The sequence below is a fragment of the Camelus dromedarius genome, chromosome 13 (assembly GCF_036321535.1).
Source record: "Camelus dromedarius isolate mCamDro1 chromosome 13, mCamDro1.pat, whole genome shotgun sequence".
Taxonomy (NCBI): Eukaryota; Metazoa; Chordata; class Mammalia; order Artiodactyla; family Camelidae; genus Camelus; species Camelus dromedarius.
Window position 1 is genome coordinate 65,048,390 of NC_087448.1, and position 24,313 is coordinate 65,072,702.

Here is a 24,313-nt window from a genome sequence, read left to right on the forward strand (position 1 = left end):
GAAGAGCTTGGGGTAGCCCAGCAGGCCAGTCAGAACCTGGGAGTCAGATCAGGGAAGCGGGATTTAAAAGAGATTGTAACTCAACAAGCAGGAGCAAACAGTGAACCTGGTTTAGAGAAAAAGCGTGACTAGAAGGGTAAATGGTGGGGAGGGTGTAGCTCAGTGGTAGAGCACATGCTTAGCATGCACGAGGTCCTGGGTCCAATCTCCAGTACCTCCATTAAATAAACAAATACATCTAATTATCTCCCCCCAACAAAAAAAAAGAAGGGAGAGCAAAGGGAACCTGAGGAAGCAGACAGCACCCATCCGCTAGGTCAGCCAGAACGTTCTTCCTCGTCCACAGGTAAAACACAATCACGTCAGCACGATGAATGGTCAGTCTGGCGCGCCTACCCTGGTTCACTTAGTACATTTAGTAGAATGAGCACCCTCCTTAAAATTCCAACCGATAGGCTAACCTAGCCTGTTTTCTTTTCTCAGATCTCTTAGGAAGATATGTTCCTGACATAAGCATTAAGTCTTGAAGAACAAGGAATAGAATTCTGAGAGAAACTCAGAATAGTGGGGAGGAGGGGCGCAGAGGAGGACTGCTCTCTCCATCAATAAGCATTTATTAAGCACTTACTATATGCCTCAGGTTGTATGAGGTGCTGTGGAGGCTATAAAAGCTACGTAATGAGGAGCTTAATGCCTTCTCAGAACCCATATTTTACTATAAGAAATAACCAGAAGCAAGAAACATAAAAGGATATGTAGCTGAGCTGCTAAGCTGGTGCGTAGAGATCAGCGGTATTTACGTACAAGCTGAGTGATGGGCTTCTGGAAGCCATGGCAGAGAAAACAGCAGGTCAGGAGGGAAAAAAGAAAAAAATCATGGCTTGAAAGGAATAGGCAAATGGGGGCTAGTAAGTTCAGTAACAGATTCCCAGAGGGATTTATCCTTTCTTTTTTTTTTTCCCCCTAGAGGTTTATTCTTTGCAAAACACTTATGTGTATTAATCTCATTTTAGCCTTGACACAATTCAGCAAGGGAGGCAAGGTGAGGATTATAAAGGGGGAAGGATTTGAGAGAGATTTATGATGTACAAACAGCAGGATTTTATGACCAATTAATCTGGTTGAGAAGGGAGGAGATGGGATGACCCACCACCACTCACTCACTGAAGCACTCATACAGCAAATCCTGCTTGAGAGTCTGTGTTGTGCCCCATCTATGCACTGGTGCTAGGTTTCCAGATTCCCAGCTGGGGCTACCATGCAGATCATGGAGCCACCGCCTGCGACAGGAAACCGCGGAGGAAGAGCCCCTGCTGCTGATTGTCTGGATTTCCACCCTGTGAACTCGGGCTCCCTGGGGACAACCAGGTGCAATTGACAAGTAGGTAATTTTACAAGAAAGTTCGGCTTTTTCAGGGAAGAGGTCTGGGATATGAAATAGATTTGGAAATGTTTAGCCTGTAGGTGAGAGTTAAAATGAGAGTTAGATGATCCAGAGAGATCCTGGTTAAGACATTTAACAATTCTGAGCTTCAGTTTCTCTCTGAGAAGTGAAGATAATATCTGTATCACGGGACTATCTTGGATCAAATGAACATGAGTGGGCCTAGAAAACAGTGAAGCATTATATAAACTGAAAATCTTATTCCTGATACTTCATCACAACAGTATCAGCATCTTCTCTAAGCCAGCAGCCTAGCAAATTCCTCAAAGAACAAAATTTTGCACTAATATATCCCTGTTATCTCACTGTCATCACACCTCCAGGCAGCGGTCAAGAGCTAAATAGGAATAGATCTTGATATCCGAGCTTTGAATAGAGATCAAGAATATTGGATTAATTCATAAGTGTGCTATAGATGTGAAAGGCATGTCTGATCAGGAACCAAGAGGCAGGAAGGTAATGCAAAGCAGAATGGCTGTGCTGTTGTTGGGCTTGATTGCTAAAAGCACAACTAATGCAAGATTAATGGACAAAAAATACTTTCACATGTTCTGACCATTGAAAAGTGAGGAGGAGGGGGAATTTAGAGAAATTTGAGAGAAAAATTCAAGTTATGATCAGGAAAGCCCCTGATTGTCAAAATGAAAGACGGGGGGAAAGCCAGGATACCTTTAGAAAAATATTCAAAGCTAAATTGGGGGCACTAAATTTAGGAGCACTGTTTTTTAATTTTATTATTTTTAATTGAAGTACAGTTGATTTACAATGTTGTGTTGGTTTCAGGTGCACAGCAAAGTAGTTTATTTAATCTATTGTTTTCCTGATTCTTTTTCATTATAGGTTATTACAGGATATTGAATATAGTTCCTGTGCTACTCAGTATGCCCTTGCTGTTTATTTTATATACAATAGTGTGTATATGTTAATCCCAAACTCCTAATTTATCTTTCCCCTCACTTTCCCCTTCGGTATCGTAAATTTGTTTTCTGTCTGTGAGTCTGTTTATATTTTATAAATAAGTTCATTTGTATCTTTTTTTTAGATTCCGCATATAAGTGATATCATATATTTGTCTTTCTCTGTCTGAGTTATTTCACTTAGTATGATAATCTCCAGGTCCATCCATGTTGCTGCAAATGGCATAATTTTATTCTTTTTTGTGGCTGAGTAATATTCCATTGTGTATATATACCACATCTTTTTTATCCAGTCATCTGTCAGTGGACATTTAGGTTGCTCCATGTCTTGGTGATTGTAAATAGTGCTGCTGTGAACATTGGGTGCATGTATTTTTTTGATTAGAGTTTTCTCCAGATACATGCCCACAAATGGGATTGCTGGATCATATGGTAGTTCTATTTTTAGTTTTTTAAGGAACCTCAATACTGTTCTCTATAGTGGCTTCACCAATTTACATTCTTAACAGCAGTGTAGGAGAGTTCCCTTTTCTCCACACTCTCTCCAGCATTTATTATTTGTAGACTTTTTGATGATGGCCATTTTGACTGGTATAAGGTGATAACCTCATTATAGTTTTGGTTTGCATTTCTCTAAAAATTATCAATATAGAGCATCTTTCCATGTTAGGAGCATGGTTTTGATTGAGTGCAAGGATGAAGTAGGTGGCCAAGAGGTTTTTTAAAAAATGCTTACTTTTTTGGGGTGGGATCATTTTCAGCCCTATGAGACTGTGGTTTAAAAATAGCTTTCTTAGATTCAACTTTATTTTTTGGATAATGTTACTGTAACTAACTCCATGGGTTAGAGCCTGACTGGGAATAGCAAGGGACACATGTAGGCTCAGTTTTACATTTTTTGTACAGTGTGACATGGGAGCAATGGCTCAGTGCCGCACCAGTCAGTCCACTGAGTTTTCTGGCTTGTGTTAATTGATGACTGGGTGCACAGGTATGTCCACTGCCAAAGTAGCCACCGATTCTCAGAAGTTATACTCAGAAGAGGGAGAAAGATCGGTCACCTTGTGCTAGAAATTTACTTAATCTAGTCTCAGCAAAGCAAGGTGGGGCGGTTTCCTGAAATTTTAATTCTTAAGGCCTCAAAAATTCAAACTGCAGTGCTGGTCTTCCTCAGACCACAGACATTGGTGTGAAGGGTCAGTTTGTGTTTCTACAGAGACAGAAAGTAAAGGAATCAGCTCCTGTGCTCCCTCGTTCAGTCATTCATCAAATGTGTATTGAAGCATGTATATGTGCCAGACATTGTGCTCATTGCTGGGGACATATGGATGAAGGAAAAGGCCTTGCTCCCAGGAATCTTCCAGTGCAGTGGAGAAGACACCAGGGTTGGGGGCCAGGGCACACTTTCCACAGGTGGTGACACTGAAACCGAGTCTTAAAGGGTCAGCAAGTGGTGGCCAGTGGATTACGAGTTGAAATCCCAGGCCAAGGAAAAAACTGGAAGAGAACTCAAAGAGGGCTTGGGAAAGTTCATGCTGTCATGCGAGATGGCACTCTTCTTGGTGAGGAAGTGCCAGAAGTTTGAGTTGGAGAGGCAGTGAGGCTCAGAAGGGCCTTGCCGTCGTGCTAGAGGATGTGGAGTGTTTCCACGAATGTTCCGACTGCTGGAGCAAAACCCCCAAAGACCAGGATGTAGGCAAGCACTCTGATGCCCTCGCTCTTGGAGGACTGCCTCTGTAAAGACTGAGCTTCCCTGAGAGCAGGGATGGTTTTGTTCATCTTTCTGTCTCCATTGTTTTCCCACAAACATTTCTGAGCATCTTCTGAGTAAGCACCCTGAGAGCCAGGGATGCAGGAGATATAAGATTCAGTCTCATCCCTCAGGGCCTCAGCCCAGTGGGGAGAGAATGATGCAGACTCTCACTGCACGGTGAGTGCACACAGGTATAGCCAGAGCCCCGACTCAGCAGGGAGGCAGCAAATGTGAGACAGTTTCCTGAAGATGAGGCTTTGAAGAAGTAGATCTGGGGGAGCATCCGAGAGAGGAGGGCAGCAGATGCGGCAGGAGAGGGAGGTGAGCAGCTGGAGTATGTGTGGATGGATGGAGCGCCCTGGGCCATGTTGTGGTTCCGAGGCAGGATGACGCTGGAGCAAAGCCCCGAGGGGAAGGGGCAGAAGGGGGAAGGGTGAGAGGAGACATGCTGGCCGGGAGCAAGGGCATGTCCTCCTGTGAGATCAGAGGAGGAGTCGGGGCGGCTGAGATGACACACTGGTGTAAAGTGGGGCTTGGGGACAGACAGGGTTTCAGTAAAGGCTGGTTCAGTCAGTCAGGTGACGGTGCTGGGCGTCCTTAGCAAGCAGCACACGGGGGTGGCTCTGGGAACACATCTTCCCTCTCCTTGGGCGATGAACACCTGCTTCCTCTCCCTCCAAAGCTCTCCACCTTGAGTAGAGTGTGCCCTTCAGTCCAGAAGCCGGAATGAAAGTCAGCAGATCTTCAATGGTTCTAACCCAGAAGCCGCTCCACACCCTGCGCTGGCTCCTAGGTTTGTGACCTTTCCCTGTTTTGAGGCCCCTCTTCACCTCTCAGAAGCCCCAGCTGCCCCACCTGGGAGGGGGGTGGGGGTCTTCCTGCACCTCCCAGTCCTGGGGTGAAGCTTTGCTCCACCTCCTCATCTTTCTCTGATTCAGAGGACTTTCACTCTCTTCTGGCCAGTTTGGTATTTTCTATGGAGAATATTTTTTTCTCTCGGTAACCTGTTGTCCTCAGATCACTGCCCAGAGTGGGTGGGAGTGAGTGAAGAGAAAGGTGAGATCAAAAAAGCAGGCTTGACTATAAGATGAGGGAATTACAGGTGAAATGATGGCTTCAAAATAATCCAGCAAGTAGGAGATGAAAACAGGGTCTTGTGTCGGTGATGGTTGAAGGTGGGCAGTGAATGCACAAGGTTTTAATCCACCCTTCTCTCTGTTTTTACATGTTTGCCATTTTCTGTAATAAAAAGTTGAAAAATAAAATGGTATTTGAAAAATACGGTGCATTTACAATAATACTTCATTTTCGCCACTTAATGTGAATAAACATGTGTTAATTTACCAATGTAAAAAACTGTCTTAAGAATTGGTCTGAGTCTCTCCTTCCCTCTCTTACCGCCAACTCTGGCCTTTGACAGTGTTACTCAGGCATTTTCCCACCTTGGTTTTATTTTATTTTTTTTAATTGGGTGGAGGTAATTAGGTTTGTTTATTTATTTAAATAGAGTGCTGGGAACTGAACCCAGGACCTCGTGCATGCTAAGCACATGCTCTACCACTGAGCTATACTCTCCCCACTCCCTCCTTGGTTTTATTCAGAATTCATTCCTTCCATCTGAGCATGCTTGTGAAGGGCACCTTCCTTTATCTCTGTTGTGAATTAGAAAGGGTGACGCTGATTGTAAGGAAGTTGCTGTAAACCTAACCTAGACCTTCCCCTGGACTAAGTTCTTTCCACCCCAGCTGCGGCTTTGATGTGACAGAGTTGCTGGTTGTAGTATTTGTTTTTAAATCACCCCCTTGGGCGTCTCGAAAACCCTTTTTTGTCCAGCTGTTTCATAGGCCTCTGATGTTTTAAAAACAAGTGACTAGAGCTTCTCTAGCCCTGAAAAGATGCTTCACAGTAAGAAGCATGCAAGACAAATCTGCGATATAAGAGCTTATTTTCAGTTGAGACCACATTGTAATGGAGAAACTTGAAGACAAGTTTATGAGTCAAAAGATAAGGAACCAACTAGCAACAACAACAGATATTTTGGGTGGAGCGTGTGTCCCAGGCTTGGGCGGAGTCATTCACATTCAGTCTCCCAGGTGTCCCCTCCAGGCCTCCCTACTCCATTCCACCTTCTCAGTAGCTCTGCATTTTCTTCAGGATAAAACCCAATTTTCTTAAGAGCCATTTAAGATTACTCGAGATCTGACTACCTCTCAACTTGTATCTCAAGGTTTCCTTCCTGGAAACTGACCTTATTGCCTCTGAATCATTCTGATTTCTCCACTGGCGGCTCCCACAGCATCAGTCTCTACAGCACACTGTTGTCTTCCCTGCTACAAGCTCCTTGGGCTCAGCTGTGGTCTCCTTTACCTTCGTAGCACCTGTGTATCACACCTGGGAGGGTCCCCAAGAAACCGAGCAGCATCAGTCACCCTGCAGAATGGTAGCCGCACCAAATGAGGACAGCTACTTAAACAAACCCTTAGGCTGGCAACAGAAATGTTACTTTTCTAATCGTGGAGGAACATTCTGCCTAAAAGATATAACACAGAATATAATTATTTTATTTTATTTTATTTTATTTATTTTTTAAAATTTATTTTTGTTTGTTTTTATTGTGTGCTCAGTAGGAGCCAGCCCCTATGCTAAACCCTTTATCTCCTTTATCTCACTTTTATCCTAAACCACTCACTGTCCTGCACCACCCCACCCCTCACCCCAACGTTCCATCAAATCAGCTAAGAATGTGGACTCTGAAGCCAGTCTGCCTGGATGTGAAGCCCAACTCTGCCTCATTGCAGCTTATTAGTTTAGTGGACAAATTACCTGATCTCTTGTGCCTCAGTTTCTGTGTCTGTAAAATGGGTATGATAGCAGTAAATATTTCATGAAATTGTGAGGACTTAAAGAGTTACTGTGTGTGGAGTTGAGGGGTGGGGTATAGCTCAGTGATAGAATCCTGGGTTCAATCCCCAGTACCTCGATTAAAAGAAAAAGTTTAAAAAACAATAATAAATAAAAATTATTTTTAAAAAAAGAGCTACTGTGTGTTAAGCTTTTAGAACAATGCCTTGCACATAGTAAAGGTTAAATAACTGTTAGCTATCAATGTTATTATTTCAAAATTACCATTTTTTTGTGTTTTAAAATATTTTCTAGACCTTTTTTTCCCCAGTTCATTTTGGACTTTTAAGACTTTTTGTAAATGAACTAATTTCTCTTTGTCTGTTGAAATCACAAGGTTGCCATAATCAGCCCTACCTAACTGCTGTCTTTTAGCATCCTTTTTTTAAGGACTCTAACAAGGGAGACAGAGCTAGGACACGTTCCTCTCTTTGTAGAAAGTAATCACAGATCTGTCTATGCTGACACTGAGAGAACATCGAAGTTTAGTACTAACTGAAAAAATGAAAGTTACATATACATATATCTGTATATCACTGTAATTTAGGTAAGTGGATTTTAAAATAAATTATAAATATTGTATGTATTTATAATTTTAAAATCCACTTACTTAGTCTAAGTAACCTTTGTAGCCTGCAAATGTACTAAAAGTTACTGAATTGTACACTTTACACAAATGAATTTTATAGTATGTGTAGACATCTATACAGTCTGTATGTCATACCTCAGTCAGGCTGTTTTAAAAATCCTATGTAAGGGAGTCTTTGTAAATGAACAAAAAGTCTGGAGGTAAATGCACTAAACTTAACAGTAGTTATTACAAAAGAAGAACTGAGATGGAGCAGACCTTCAGGAGAACAACCTTGATTTTTTTAATTCTGTATGCTTCTGTATCTGAATGTTAATGATAAGCATATATTTATGTATTATTATATATTTTTGGCCTGTGTTTTCACTGCTGTAACTCTGTCACCTAGATCAGTGCCTGCGTATAAATATTTGTCAATAAATAAATATTTCAAATAAATATTTCAATAAATATTTGTCAAATGAATTGATAAATTATATTTTAAAAGTTAAAAAAAAAACAGTGAGCACAATAACTTGATGAGTTTGTGTATGGCTCTCGCAAACTTGCTAATTTTTAAAATCCGTTTGCAAGATAAAATTATGGAAATGATGCTTCTCAGCAGTTTGAGAACTATTCTTGGAATACTCTGAATGGGTCCTGGTTTAAAAATTTCAGGCTCGGAATTTGATTTTTGGCTGCAAAATTTGGCTATGAAAGGAGTTTCCACAGTATATTTTTTTAATCAATCTGTTATAAGGCATGTACAGTAATTTATTTTTCTTATCCATTATAAGAAAATGAAGTGCTGTAACTGAGGAACTGTAAAATCCTGATTTTATTTGTATTCAGTATTGCCTTTAAATTATCTGATTGAAAGTTTTCTTAGATAATAGTGGAAGTAAGTCTATGATAGTTTTCTAGGGTGTTTTTGTTTGCTTTTTTTAATGTTTATTTCATTTTTTAAAGATTTTTTGGGGGGAAAGGGAGAATGTAATTAGGTTTGTTTGTTTGTTTGTTTGTTTTTAAGTGGAGGTACTGGGGATTGAACCCAGGACCTTGTGCATGCTAAGCACACACTCTACCACTGAGCTATACCCTCCCCCATCAATCTAGGTTAAAATCTGTATTGGGACTTCTGCCTTCCTGATAAACTTGTTTTATGTATATTAAGGTAAATACTTAGTATGTAAAATGCTAGGATAACATTGTCTATGTTAGCGTTTAAACATAGTTACTAAGCATGTTATGATTATGTACAATATTCAGCATATTTTATCTTGCTGTTTGCTGAAATGGAAGTTATTTGCTACTTTTATTTAATGCATTTAGAAATATATAAAATAATAATATCTTGATTTTAATCTTACCTTTCCTCTAAAACAGAGGTTCTTAAACTTTTTGGAGGCCATAAACCCCTTAAGGATCTGATGAAAATGCTGAACCTTTGCACTAGAAAAATGTACACATTTGAAGGTGGTTTCAAACCTCAGGTTAATAACTCTCATTCTAAATCATTAAAATGTATGGGGATATCCATAAATATCTTCACGTCCACACATCGAACTTAAAAGCATGTAATTTGACCAAGGCTCCTAGCTTTTGTATTGATGGCGACTCTGCATTTAACCTGTGGCTCTTTAATAAAACTGTCGGATTCCTTTATTAGAGTAGTGTACTTGGTGCTCCAGGTGTAAGGTACTCAGGTGACTCTAGGATGATTGGCAGATGGACTGCAGGTTCACATTAACCAAACCCCAGTGGCTTGGGGCAGAGTTCTGAGTTCTCCAGATAAAGTCATTGCGTAATTATTTATAGGTGATGTTACTGAAGGACTGACTTCTCAAGATTCCATTCTGGTCTTAATGATACTAAGATGTTCAAGACTAGCAACTATGGTTTTTAAGGAAGAGAGAGCCTACAATTAATTAAGGGTTATTTCTCAACTTAGTGCTTCTGTGAGAACAAGAGAAGGGAATTGTGGTTTCTGAGTGTGGTTTGGGGAATGTTCATGATAATGGAAAAATCAGTGTTGGGACAGACCCCGAGGCTCCGTGAACGACAGTGACACAGAGAGAAACTCAGTTTGAAACAAGAGAAAAGAGATGGAGAAGGTACTGAATTAAGGATTCAGGATGGGTGAGAGCTGCAGTTCTTGAAAACTGATGATGGAGAGACTGTCTGGTGAAGAGCCACCCAAGGTGGAGATCAGAGATTCATTGGGCCCATCTCAGACCTAAGCACTCACACATTCAGCTATAATTTGGGGGAAGGAGGGGTGATCTCTGACCCCATCTTCAGGGCCAAGAATTTGCTGATTTCCTATACTAAGAAATTCTTCTAGATTGTACTATACCTAAGGAGATAGAGTGAGTGATGATAGTCTTATAGAGGAAACCAAGTCCAGAAATGCCCACCAGCAGCTGTTACTCCTCTCAAGTCTCCCTCACTCCTGCTGAATCCCAACGAGATAAGGAAAAGTGTATGAGAAGATAAATTCCAAAAGAAGACCACTGAATTTGTCCAACCCAAAGTCCTTATTGACCTTAGGACACATTTTTGTGGATTAATGAAAACAGAGTAGGTGGTGATCCCAAGGGATGAATAAATGTTGAATAATCATTTGAGGTATTTACCTATGGGTGAAAAAAGACAGTTGAATTGGTGCAGGAGTAGTGAGCAAATGTGTTTTCCACATTGGAGTGTCCTGGTTATATTTAAAGGAGAAGAGGCAAGAGCTAGGGGATAATTTTGGGAAAAGAAGAGATGACTGAGTTCCTAAAGATCCCTGCCTAGGACTGAAAGGAAAGAAGGCTGGATGCCATGGAGGGGATGGCTTTCCCTTGTGGAGGAATGTTAGCTCTGAGTTTCTAAAAAGAGGCTTTGGGAATGATGACAGTGTTAGGGTGTGTGTTCGGAGGGTGGGGGTCTTTGACCTGATGGAAGGAATGTCTATATGGAGGAGTGTTAAATAACCGTCTCCCTGAAGTTGACTACAAAAGTAAAAGGAACCAAAACCTGTTCAGTTGTCTTTCTTCTTAAATGACTTGAATTTTCAAGGAAGTTGCCTGGAAAGCAGCAGTCCTTCTCCTCTTCCATTGGACAGCTTTACCTTTGAAAATCCAACCACAAAGATGCAACATTTCTTTTATAAAGACGCTACATAGAAAAAGGCAAGATAGAAGACAGTTTCTTTGGTCCATTCCCCTGAACATTTTTTGGTAAGGCTTTGATTTGATGCTCAGCATCCAAACTGCCAGGAACCTTTACATAAACTCACTTCCTGGATGTGTGTGTTCTACAGCAGTTGCCAGCATCTCCTGATTCTAATCACTTGCCACAGGTGCCCAGTGGCTATCGGGGATGGGACCAGTGGTGTGAGGAGGAGGCCCGTGTGTCACATTGTGTGTGCTGGCAGTTGTTGAAGAGGTGATTACTTATTGGGGACTCGAGTTTGGTAGGTAACTGATAGGAGGCCTGTAGGGAGGAGCAGGGTGGAGATTTGCTATCAGGAGCAGTGAGCAATTAATAAATAGGCAGAATTGACAAGGAAAATATTCTCTCCTATCTTCAGCTCTCCCCTGCCTCCTCCTTTTGGCCACCCCTTTTCCAGGTGCCCAATGGTGTCATTAAAATTTATTTGAAAAAAAACCCCACTAATTGTTTGAATTTACTGCAAGTTAATATACATCAACTTTGGAGCTAAAAAGTTTAGTGGAGGGGGGATAAATTAGGAATTTGGGGCTAACATATATGCACTACTATATATAAAGTAAATAAACAACAAGGACCTACTGTATAGCACAAGGAACCATATTCAATATCTTGTAATAACTTGTAATGGAAAATAATCTGAAAAATAATATATATATATGAAATGGAATTACCTTGCTGTATACCTGAAATGAACATAAATTGTAAATCAACTATACTTTATTTTGGTTTCTCTTGCTCTCCTTTTTTTTCTTTTTCAAATGAGGGTACTAGGAATCAAACCAAGTACCTCGTGCATGCTCAGCGTGCGCTCTACCAACTGAGCTATACCCCCATCCCCTCAACTATACTTCAATAAAAATTAAATAAAATTAAAAGGTTAGTGGCGTATTAGGCTGAATTACAGTAGTAGAGCAGTAGGAGAAAGGAGACAGTAATCGCACCTTCCATCCAGAGGATTACATTCTGTCCTAGGTGTTCCATTTTAAGAAGGACACTGACCAACTTGGATCAGTGGATCACAAGCAGAGAATAGCACCGTGTTATCTGAGGGATGACTAATGCCTGGAGAAGGAAGACCTGGTAACTAGCTCAGATATTTGAAGGGTTGTCCACCATGTAGAACAGCAAAGTATTATTTGGTGTCGTTCTGAAGGACAGAACTAGGAGCAATGGGAGGAAATGACCAGGAAATATATACTGGATTAAAATAAGTAAGAAATGGCAACTAATCAGAAGATTTCAAAAGTGGAATGGAAAGAAAGTCAACTGTAGAACAGCATTCAACATATGATCCCATCTTAGTTGGAAATTGTACACAAAGGTCTCTGAGCGGTGAAGGGACAGGATCGTTGCTTTAGAAAAAACCACAGTGGCAGCAGGTTAGAAGGTACATGAGAGAAGTAGGCTAGGACGGCCAGTTAGCAGACCACTGAAACAATCCAGAGCAGTATTTCAGAAGAAGTGGGTATTCAGAGTTAAAGATGACCTAACCGTCCATCGACAGATGAATGGATCAACCAAATATAGTTTATACATACAGTGGGATGTCATTCAGCCTTAAAAAGGAAGGAATTTTTGTTTTGTTTTGTTTTTTGGTCGGAGGAGGTAATTAGGAGGTTTATTTATTCTTGGAGGAGGTACTGGGGATTGAACCCAGGACCTCTAACCATGTGCTCTACCACTTGAGCTATACCCTCCCTCCAAAAAGGAAGGAATTTTTGACACATACTACAACATGGATGAACCTTAAAGATCTGCTAAGAAATAAAGCAGTCACCAAAGGACAAATACTGTATGATTCCGTTTGTATAAGGTACCTAGTGTAGTCAAATTCATAGAGACAGAAAGTAAAATGGGAGGGGGGGGCCAAGGACTGAGGGAAGAGGAGTTAGTGTTTAATGGGGACAGAGTTTCAGTTTGGGAAGATGAAAAAGTTTTGGAGATGGATGGTGATGGTTGCACAACGTGAATGTACTTAGTGCTAAGTAAGTACAACTGTCTATGTATATGAAAAAGTTTTGAGAGATGCATGTACCCTTGAATCCATCACAACCAAGATTCAGAATATTTCCATCATCCCACCCCTGTCCCCGACAAGGAATGATCTGCTTTCTGCCACTTATAGATTAGTTTGCATTTTCTAGAGTTTTATATAAATGGAATTATACAGTATGTGCTTTTTCTGTATCTGATTTATTTCACTCAGCATAATTTTTAGAATCGTCCATAGTGTTGTGTGTGTCAGTAGTTACTCCTTTTTATTACTTACTGATGCCCCACGGTATGGCTATTCAGGGCCCAATGTTGTTGAGCATTTGTTTGTTTCTGGTTTGGGGCTATTACAAATAAAGCTGCTGGGAACTTTCCAGTAAAGTCTTTGTGTAGACACCTATTTTCATTTCTCTTGGGTAAATACCTAGAAGTGGAATGACAAGGTTGAATGGTAGGTGTATGTTTAACATTAAAAAAAAAAAAAAAAAAAAACCCTGCAGGCCCCCCTCCCCCATTTCCTGTGGAAAAAAAAATCCTTGTAGTTTTTGAAAGTGGTTGTATCATTTTACTTTCCTACCAGCAGCTCCACATCTTCATCAACACTTGGTATTGTCAACTTTTTAACTTTAGCCTTTCTAATTGGTGTGTAGTTGTATCTCATTGTGGTTTTAATGTGCACTTTCCTGATGACTAATGATGCTGACCTTTCATGTGCTTATCAGCTACTCATGTAATTTCTTTTGTGAAGTGTTTGTTCAAATCTTTGCCCATTTAAATCTCCTTGGTTGTCTTCTTTCTTTTTTTTTTTTTTTTTTTTTTTCTCGGTTGTCTTCTTATTGAGCTGTGACAGTTCTTTATATATTCTGGATACCAGTCCTTTATCAGATTTATGTATTGAAAATATTTTCCCATTGTACACCTTATCTTTTCATTTTCATAATAATATCTTTCTAGGAGCAAATTCTAAAGTTTTGATAAAGTTCAGCTTATCAATTTTCTCTTGTATAAAAGTTTGTTTTTGTGTCCTAAGACACTTTTGCCTCCTTCAATAGTGAATAGATTTTCTCCTTTGCTTAACTCTAGGTGTTTTCTATTTTAAGTTTTGCATTTAAGTCTGTCATTTATTTTGAGTTAATTTTTGTATATTATGTGAAGTAGGAGTCTGTGTTCACTTTTACCCCATATGGCTTTGTAGTTGTTACAGCAGAATTTGTTGAAAAGATTTTCCTTTCCCCCATTGAATTGTCTTGCTGCTCTTGTTGAAAATCAGTTGACCATGTACACGTGGGTCTATTTCTGGAGTCTCTGCTCTGTTCCAGGTGGTCGTATCTAATGAGATGTTTGAAACAAGGAATTGGAGCTTTTTTTTTCTGGAATGTCAGCACAGTATATCTTTGCTTAACCCACGGAGAGGAACATCTCTCTTCAGGAAAGCCTACCTACCACCGACAAGTTTGCTCATCATTTCTGAAATTCTTGACTGAAATTCGTATTTCTTATGGGCTAGAATTAGAGCCAAGACCTACAAGTCTAAGGCAAAGGAAAATACTTGGGTTTAGACTTGGTCAAATGCATACAAGTATTTGGGCTTCCTAATTGTTTGCTAAACTTATTCATGTATTATTTCTGTGGAAAAATTTACAGGATAAAGAACTGAAAATGCCTGGAAGACAGCTTAAGGATCTGGGAACTGTCTCTGCAAAGACCATCAGGTATCTGAACAACGGCAGACGACTCAGCTTTTTCTTATTCCTGTTCATGCCACATACAGTCATCTTCCAGGGCACCAGGATCACTGGCCGAGTTTCACTGGCACTGGTGTAGATGTGTGGGCCTTTCTATCTCTCAAATCCAAGAAAAGCAAATGCTTTACAGAAATGGATTCAACCACCATCTGAGAATAGTGCTTGTCCCACCACACAGAGGTGCAAGAAACACTTTCTGTTACCACAAAGGTCTCTCTTATTTCCCTCCATTTATCTTAGGTATCATGACCTGAGGAAAGAAGGAAACTGGTCCAAAATATTACATTTATTTAAGCAAGAATTTTAAATAAATATGAGAACAACTTTGAAGACACACTAGTAGAAGAAACTATGAAATTCAATTTTAGTGGCTAATATAAAAGGATAGAAAGATATGTTGAAGAACATGGATTCAGGAGCATGTGACCTAGCGGACCCAGGAGATCTAAGTTTATATTCTGATTTTGGCCCACATCTGAGAAATGATCACCTCTGTCCCTTATCTTAGTGAGAGCTACACATGCTATTAAGAGAACTACATGACTTCTTCTTAACTATGCTTCTGTAATAACGAGTAAATTAAAATATAAATACTAGACAAATCCTTTTCCACTTACATATGCAGTGAGGTTTTTTTGTTTTGTTTTGCTTTGTTTGCTTTTACGACTTAAAATTTTGACCCTCTTTGTAACAGTGCAAATTATATCTTCTTGGTAAGAAGAATACAGTCAGTCAACTCAAGAATTAATTTTATGTCCTTCAACAAGAGTTTTTGAAAGTACTTGGAAATTAAAGTTACAGGGTTTTGAACTGTGGAGTTTGTGATCTTTCTGAAGGAAGAATGTCCAATCCACCAGTTGCTAAGCTTGCTCCCTAAAGTCACTCAAAAATGTATTTAGACTCCATGGGAATAAACAGAAAGGAAAAAAAAAATCCCAACATTTGTGTTTTTGAATGCTTGCTGTGGCAAATATTTGCACTGAATGTTCATGTTTAACATTTTTAATTATTTGACTTCAGGTCCTCTTCTTAGGCTGTTATCTGTATTATCTACATATACGTGTGTGTTAGGTATACAGAAGGTGGCGTGAGATATCTTTAAGTTTCATGTAATTGCAAGAGTTGTTAGCTGTCTGGAATCACTTTAAGCCCGTGGGTACATTTTGAGCGCTGTCTGGTCACTACAAGTACTTGATTTTCCACTTTGGATCTTTTGGGTCTGAAACTTTTTATAATTATCTCCATAGCAGCTCATCTGATCCATTTTTTAACGATGTTGCAAAAACTAACTTAACATCTAAGTTAGAAAATAAAAATAATGCTGGTAAAAGTTTGTTTTGTTTAGAGTAATAGTTTCAAATTTTATTGAGTTTTTATTACTTAAAGTTTACCAGCAGTAGAGGTAATGACTTCCATTTTGGACATCATCTAGTGTGTAAACATACAGTTTGTACGACCACCTGGTATACTTGCTTGGGTCCAAAGGTTGCACAACAGTTCTGTAATTCTTTAAAGACTTGAGCCAAGTGTTTTCCCCCTTGATTTTAAATCATTATTTTGTAAGGAAAATTTAATTAGAAAAAAATGTTTTCTTTTCTAAGTGCAGGCCAGTCCATTGAGCCAATAAAGAGTTTGTTTGAAAATAATTCCCAGCTTCTAGAACTACTAAGAGAATAATTTTTTTCCTTTAATTAGTATCTTAGAATTTTTTTTTAAACCAATACCAAATGCAATGTGAGCTCAAGTTTTTTAGTTCAGTTCTAAACTTAGAACCCGTGATTTTCAAGTGGGTTCTAAATTTGGCAAAAATGTCTCTCTCTGCCATAGTGGCTGGTGTTTTCCCATTCTTAAGGGTTCATGTATCTTATTTCCAAGCAAGCAGTACCAGTTTTCTTCACTTTTTAATAATTTTTTCCATTTCCCCATGTGGAATACCAAATGTGATGCAACCTTTTTTAGACCATAAAATAAAATCGATATGGCAGCCTTTGGAAAGAAGAGGGGAAATAGTAAGTGAGGGGGAAAGTCATTTAGCTTCCTTCTTACAATGAAAAGATAAATACCTTATGTCTTAGTACACGAAGTTTATACACAGGTTGGTAGAAATCACCAAGTCAGAATTCAAGTGACATACTTATAAATGCAAATGAGTCCTGGCGCCTCCCAGAGGAAAACAGGGGAAAAAGAGCATCCTGTTCGGTCACCACTTCCAGAAGCGTGTCCACCACAGCCACTTCTGCGGTCTGCTCTTTGCTAAATGTTTAATCCCACTCCTTGAAGGTGAGGACACCGAGGCGAAATGCTAAATGCAAACCTCCCTGGGTGCAGAGCTCAGGCCTCTGCGGAGCAGAGGTTATTAGTGGACAGATGTTCTAGGTGGTTGAAAACAGCCACTTCCTCATTCTGCAGGGCATTAGAGGCAAGGATACCAAGGTCTCTCCCCAAAACGGGCCCACACGTCTCTCACTCACCTGCGTTTATCTGTCCTTCTGCTCCGGGCTCAGATCTTTCACTGTCATATTCCTCGTATCCTTTTTTCTCCCATTAGAACCATCTTTTCACTGAAATAAAATGACCCAGAGGAAAGAAGACCGGCATGAATTAAAAGGTGAAATGTTTGTTTGTTTTTCCTCCTGAGACAAACTTTTGGAATCAGATCCCTCAGCCGCACACCTCTGCCGAAGTACGGATCTGACTGTTCCAGCACCTTCGTTTTCTTCCCACGATGATGTTTGGGCACTGGGACACATCACCCCTGCCCAGAAGGACAAGGTTCGAGCTTGCTCTCTCACACCGAGCATCTCCCAGCTCTTCCTGGCAGACGGGCATCCCGCAGACCCAGGTTCTCTGGTCCTAGCCCTTTTCTCTGCTGGGAAGGAGGAACCATGCAGCCCCTTGGAGCAGGGGGCGGCCTCCAGCACAGGAGAGCGGCCTTGACGGTCTTGTCCAACAGGTTCCCCTGCTTTATTTTCTCTTGCTTCTGCAGTGCCAAGAGGGGAGGACCGGAATACTTGAGATATTTCCCCCTCCCAGTCTTCCTGGGGACTAAGCATTCTGACCACCAGATTCCCGGCAGAGGCAGCAGTGGAGTCTCTGGGATGAACAGCCCTCCCAGCCTCCATACCACTTCCACAGGCAGCTGTCTCCCTTCCCCACCCGGCAGGTGCTGCTAGAATTCCATCGACCTCAACATTCCTACAGTGGCTGGAATTGGTCGGGACGTCCAACCTTGAAGGGAAGGCAGCAAAGCGAACCAGCCTGGGTACTGCCCCTTGGACGACGCGCACCGTTCGAGTTCAGGGACTCAGCGCTCTGAGTAAGAAACTCAAATCAGTTTAGCGCAGGACACCCCCCGGGCCAGCCTCCTGCCTCTGACAGCGGCACAAAAGGCTGTTCTGTGAGAAGACGTTGCTGCTCTTTGCCATGTCAGCCTCAGGCTTGGAGGGTGACTCCACACGACATGCTGATTTTCCTTAACAGTGTGTTGTTTATCTGGCCTTGTCTCCAACATTTCTCTTTTGGGCCTCAGTCATCTGTTGCAGTGTTTTTGTATTAAATAATCTAAAGGAAAGGGTATTAGTTAGGCTAGAAGTCAGGAGTCAGGGGTTCAATCTGTAGCTCTGTCTTAAGGTGATATATGACCTTGGGTATTTACCTTCTCCAGGCCTTCATGTAAAACACTGGGGGCTGGATTTGATTACAGCTATGTTCTAAAACACCATGAGTATTCTTTTTCTTTTTTTTTTTTTTTTTGGAGGGGGGAGGTAATTAAGTTTATTTATTAGGTTGATTTATTTACTTAAGTTTTTTTTTAATGGAGGTACTGGGAATTGAACCCAGGACCTCTTGCATGCTAAGCACACACTCTGCCACTAAGCTATACCCTCCCTACCGTAAGTATTCTTTAAACTACTATTTAAGTATTATAAATAGATAATAGTATTTAAAATAGTATTTTCTTACCATTGTAAGATAGTACTTTCCCCACAATTGTTCTTACATTACTCTGGTCAAATTTTAAGGACTACTGCTGTTTTCTAGTCTTGTACGTTTATCTTATCTGTGCTTTTCATGACTGAATTAACTTCATCACACTCCCCCTTTACTTCGGCTTTACTGACTGCAGATCTACTGTCTTTTTTTCCCCCTTTCTTTATAAATCTACTTTTATAAACTTTCCAAGAAAGTCTCAAAATGTTCTTAGTTATTTTTGTTACCCATATCTGGAGAGACTTCAGCCCTAAAGAAAGTAGTCTGTACTCGAGGTAGGATAAGGGTGCTGTCTGCTTACCCCACAGTCGGGTGGCTCTGTGACAGCAGCAGTGCACTGCGTTTGTGTCTTTTGGGGCTGCCCACGATGTCTCCTCAGATGCCTTTCCTGTGTTATAAATAGGACTTCAGAATCCGTCATCTTATAAATACATTTGAAACCTTCTCCCCCCAGTATTTTACTCCCCACAGGAGTACGTATCTCCGGCTTTCTGCACATTCATGGAGCTTTGAGAGCTCTCTTGGCCCTTTGTCCCCTTGGATCTTCATTACCTGGAAGAAGAGTCATCCACAGAATTGAAGGTTGTACTGTGTGTTTCCACTTCCATGTCATTTCTTTAAATGCTGAAAACAAACAAACAAACAAACAAACAAATGCTCATACTCATCCTGACCCCTGGGAGGGAGTGGCAGTTGGTGGCAGATGGTGAGTGAGGATCAAGGTGCAGATCCTTCCTGAAGGATGGGAAAACTTAGCATTTTGTGTGTGTGTGACTCAAATTTGTATAAATTATATTCCATTTATAGTTATCATAAAATATTGGCTACTTTCCCTATGGTGTACAATACATCCTTATAGCTTATTTATTTTATACGTAGTAGTTTGTACCATTAGCATTTTGCTTGAACGTGAATTTTAGTAGCAGGTTATACAGTAGTTGGTAGCAGAGTCGTGGTTGGGCTCATATCACGTCATTGCTTTCCCCACTTTATCCCATTTACGCATTTACTCATGAGTTGAGTGGCTCCCACAGGCCGGGCACTAGGCTTGATGCCAAGAAAAATGGTGAGTAAAGCTCACCCTGCCCTGGAGGGATTTGCAGACTAGAAGGCTACATGTTTAGGCAACTGCAGGCCGGGATGAGAATGCCAGGAGAGGAGTGGGCTCAGAGCTGGGCAGTCAGGGAGGCTTCTTGGAGTGGAGGTGTGTGTGTTGAAAGACCAGCAGCAATTGGAGGTGGAGGATTATCCTGATTGAAGGAACAGCAAGTGCCTGAGGACGCGTGCACTTCCTAGAACACCCAGTGGCTCAAGACCTTGGAGCTCAGGGCTGGAGCAATCAGCAGATGCTGACCACAAACAGCCTGGGATGCTCTGCTAAAATGTTTGAACGTTCTCTTGAAGGCAATGGGAGGTCATAGAGGGATTTTTAAAGTAGAGGAATATCATGATCATATTATTGTACTTATTTTAGAAAAATCGCTTGGAGTTTTCTAAGGCGAAGGCCAGAGACATTCGGTACTAGAAACTGCTGGAATAAACCAAGCAGGAGAGCGTGGCTTCAGTTAAGATGGTGGCCTTCGAAAGGAGGGAAGTGGGGCGGTCAGAGACATAAAGGGAAGAGGTAGAGACCACAGGACTCTTACGATTTATGGATTGTCAAGAGTTAGGGAAAGGGAGGACCCAAAGATGAAATTTGGGTTTCTGGGCCGGGCTCCTGAGCTTGAGAGGACCGGGAGAAGGTTTTAGTGATGAGTGCAAAGGGGAATGAAGTCCTGATTCTCATGGCCACCTTGACGCAGCAGCCAGGGTCCAAATCATGAGGACTCAGAATGGTGAGGGACTATTCTAAGAATGAAGTGGGTTTTCTTTGCCTCCTTGGCCCACTTCCCTTTAGGTCAAGTGTGCTGGGGCTACGCCTTGGTGAGATTTTCTGACCTGTCATCCATTCCATTGGGATTTCTGCTCAATAATTGGTAAAGAACATTGGTTTTCTCATTTCCCACATAGAGCCTAGAAGGAGGCAGTACTGCACAATTGTGGCTACAGCTGTCATTTTGCTACCTTTGGAATGTATGTGTCTGAGACTGCTGGCTCTGAGTGCCAGAGCAGAGAATATAAGGAGACATCCATGCAGGGCGTCACATAAAGGGGTTGGGCTTTGGGGCCAGAGAGACTAACTGGGTAAGCCTAGGCGACCTTAATCTCCTCCTCTGTAAAATAGGGAAATTAGCACCCACTCCAGGAACTTGCTGCAAGAATTACAATGAGGTAAAGCATTTATGGTGCCTAGCAGATGAAAATGCCCAATAAATATTAGTTTCTGCCCCCCACCCTCATCCACAGACACTTACACTCACACCTTCTCACGCTGAGGTAACTCCATGCTGCCCTTCCCTTTACTATCTTGCTAATAAGTGGGCGTTTTGTTTTGTTTTTTTAATTTCTTAGACAACAGAGAGAAAAGAAGAAAAAAGGAGAGAAGCGGGAAGGGGAAGGGATCCAAATTAAACGTAGGAACTTTACTGAGTAAGTGAAAGTTTTGCCTGAAAGGGTGCTTTCAAGTGTCTAACATCAGTTCTTTCTCAGCCACAAATGTTAACCTATGGCTGGTGGCAGTCACACGTGTCTTTAAGACTCAGAGCACACCTGCAGGCATAGCAGAGTCCTGAGTAAGACAGTGGCTCCCTTTCCTTCATGGGCTGACTTTGCTCCACCTGCCTTTGTCCTTGAATCTTAAGAGTTCTAAGCTCTGACACGATTGGCATCTCGCTTTAGAAAAATGTAGGTCTTCTGCCTTGAGTCCTCTTCAAATCTTTCTGCTTTGGAGATATGCATGTAAATTCTTTCTTATGACTCTTCCTGGGTTTGGATAGCATCTAACCCTTGCATTTAGGGCTCACAGCCTGCCTCAGGCCACCTTGCTTAGATGTTGGATAGATTCAGGGAACATTTCTGAGTGGAACACTCTTTGGCACTGGCTTCTGCTTTTGCAGCCTTCTCCCTTCCCCTTCTTGGCATTCTTTTCTCCTATTGCTCTAGCAGTTCCTCCCCTAATCTCATTTGTGTTCTTTTGCTCCATCAAAAAAAAAAAAAAAAAAACCTTTGAAAAAGAGAGGAGGTTCAATTTTAGCCATTGAAGAATTTTAGCCACATAAAGATGTTCTTTGAGTCCTCTGATTATCTTTAATAAACATACAGTTTTTGAAGACACCTTGTTACCATATAATACTTAGGTCAGGATATAGTTTCTACTTGCAAAAAGTTTTCACTTCTTTAGGTAAGGTAAGAAAACACAAGAGGAAAAATCTTCAAGAGACTAATATTACACGTCTTTTCAAAGATAGGCAGGAAACCATAGAGAAAGCCTCACAAAAATCCATTCTTCTGCTTGGGATGAGATTATTGATTTCCTTAGTTACTATTTTTCCCTGAAGTGTTGAAATAAGTGCCTTTTGATGCCTGGGCTTGAGAAAAACTTGTTCCCCAAAGCCACTTGGCAAGTATAAATCCCAGGAACTAGGTGCTTTAAAAGCAGTGTGTTTGTGAAGCAGGAGCCATTGTTGAGAGAGAAGGGGGCGGGGAGGTGGGGGAGGAGGAGGCAGAGGGAGGGAGGGCAGACCTCCGTGGGAGGAACTGTGGCTGTGGGTGGGAGTGACCAAAACACTGGAGAGCCCTCCTTCTCAATACTTCCCCTGTTCCACCACTGCTGGCTCCACCCAGGGAATCCTCGTCACCCACACTGCTCCCAGTAAATCTGGAGTATTTGGAGTCACCCAGATCTAAAGCCTAGATTGAATTTGTTGAATTGGATGGCATGCATTTTGGTGTCAAATTGAATTTTCTACACAGGAAGGACTGATATTTTGGAGGAGTATATGAATGTTTGTGACAGCTTGTAATATGCAGAGAGAAATGTGTGCTAACCTCAAAATTTGCCACACGAATGCAGCCATTTAGAACCCTGGTGTTACTGTTGTGACTTGAAGGATTTTTAATAAGATACGTAAATTTAAAAAATAAATACATCTACAAGCTTATGAACTATACGACACCTCACACCATAAAGAGCAAAAAAGAAAATCTGTTAAAACAGCAGTGCATAGAAACGTTGCCCCAGATCATCAGGTTAGGGGCTGACCTGAAGGGAGTTTAACCACACGAAAGTGCCAGTATCAACCGATTGTGACCAACAAAAAGGACATGACAATAGGTTTTGTTCCATGTCCCTAAAGCTAGCATACTAGAATGTAATTTAATCTGTGAAGGGAAGGGAGTTCTAGACATAGTTTACTAAAATTGAGGATTAGCAATGTGATAGGTGTGGACAGAAAATCGAACCTCACCTTGACATTCAGCTAACGTTTTGAGTAGCTGTGATGGGCGAAGAGTGCTGGAGAGAGACCGATGAGTAAGAAAGACAACATAATAATATATTTATATAGGTTATAAAATATATAATAATACATTTTCATTATATTTATAACGCTATAAAAGCCATTAGAAAGGTACACCCAAAAGTGACAGTTCAGAAAATGAAAGAAGGCTCATCAAGTTGAGAATTAGAAACGGTTGGGAAAGTTTTAAAGGACGGGTTGGATTTAGCAGCAGAGGTGGGGGAAGGACACTACAAACCAAAAGAAACAGTGTGACCAGAAGCTCGAAGGTAGGAAAGTACAAGGTCCAGTTTGGAAATTGAGAGAGCAGTGGGAGCGAAAGCAAGAGAGAAATTTTGCCTGATTAGGGAAGGCCTTGAAGGCCAGGTGAGGATTTTGTAGTTAATTGGGATAAAAATATTGTAATTAAATGGAACGTTTTTTCAGCAGTGGAGTTTTATGCGTTAAGAAAATATTAATAATAGCAGTTTTTTAAATAATCTAAAATAAACAACCAACATCTGGTGATCATTTACAGCACTCTAAGCAATTTGCATACTAGGCTCGGCTCTTTATGCATATGAGCTAATTTAAACTCACAACTTCCCTTTGAAAGGGGTATTATCATTTTACAAAAGCAGCTGAGGCTCAAGGAGGTTAATCCACTTTGCCTAAGGTAACAGCGAGTTAGTGCTAAGGCCAGGATTTTTATCCTAGGAGAGTCTGGTTCCAAAGCCTCCATTTTTAACCACATAAAATAAAGACCAGAACTAGAGTTGGGGGCAGTAGAAACGAAAAAGAAAAAAAAAATAGTGAGAGGATGATTCAAAAGTACTGCGGCCTAGATGTCACAGAATCTGATGTGAGGGAAGAGGAAGAAGGGGGAATCAGACTCCTAGACTTGGAGCTAGTGTGGGAAGTTGGCAAGTGGGGAAATCAGGAAAGGGTGTGGTTAAGAGAGTAAACCCCCTGAGTTTGGGAAACTGGTACACAGTAGGGTCCAGGATAGATCCTAAGGCTGAAAGGGAAACTTGGGGTTGTTTACATAAAAATGGAGGTTAAAACTCCACGTGGAGTTGGTCACTAGGGTCTCTAAGAGAGCAGAGAAGCAAAGAGAAGCTGACTCAGGACTGAATTATGGGAGATGAAGAAATAGTAATTAAAGAAGACATGGGTAGTGATAAGAAAAAAGTTTCTTCATGTAAACACTGATACTTTTCCTCCTAGCAGATGACTGGTTCTGATTTGAGTTATCAAGGCGATCACGTTTGGATGACAATGGAGACACCTTTATTTTAGGGCCATGATGAATGTGTGTGATTTACACACACACACACACACACATATATATGTAAATCATAAATCATACTATATATATAGTGTATTTACTTACAGGGAAGAGTTTCTAGAG

The 24,313-nt window shown here is 41.0% G+C and overlaps 1 long non-coding RNA gene and 1 other non-coding gene across 4 annotated transcripts in view; one reads left to right on the plus strand and one right to left on the minus strand.

Annotated features, from left to right (window-relative positions):
* The window catches only part of LOC116157165 (uncharacterized), a 103,563-nt gene that overhangs the window by 72,905 nt on the left and 6,345 nt on the right, over nt 1–24,313 (plus strand). The window contains exons 2-4 of one of the 3 annotated variants that reach the window (XR_010383672.1): nt 1,232–1,381; nt 14,436–14,503; nt 17,085–18,252. This is a non-coding gene — a long non-coding RNA (uncharacterized LOC116157165). Of the gene's footprint in view, nt 1–1,231; nt 1,382–14,435; nt 14,504–17,084; nt 18,253–24,313 lie in introns of those variants that run through there. The other 2 variants (XR_010383673.1, XR_010383671.1) reach the window with 2 other exon arrangements.
* TRNAA-AGC (transfer RNA alanine (anticodon AGC)) lies at nt 8,614–8,686 on the minus strand. Its single transcript has one exon. It is a non-coding gene; the product is annotated as a tRNA-Ala (tRNA).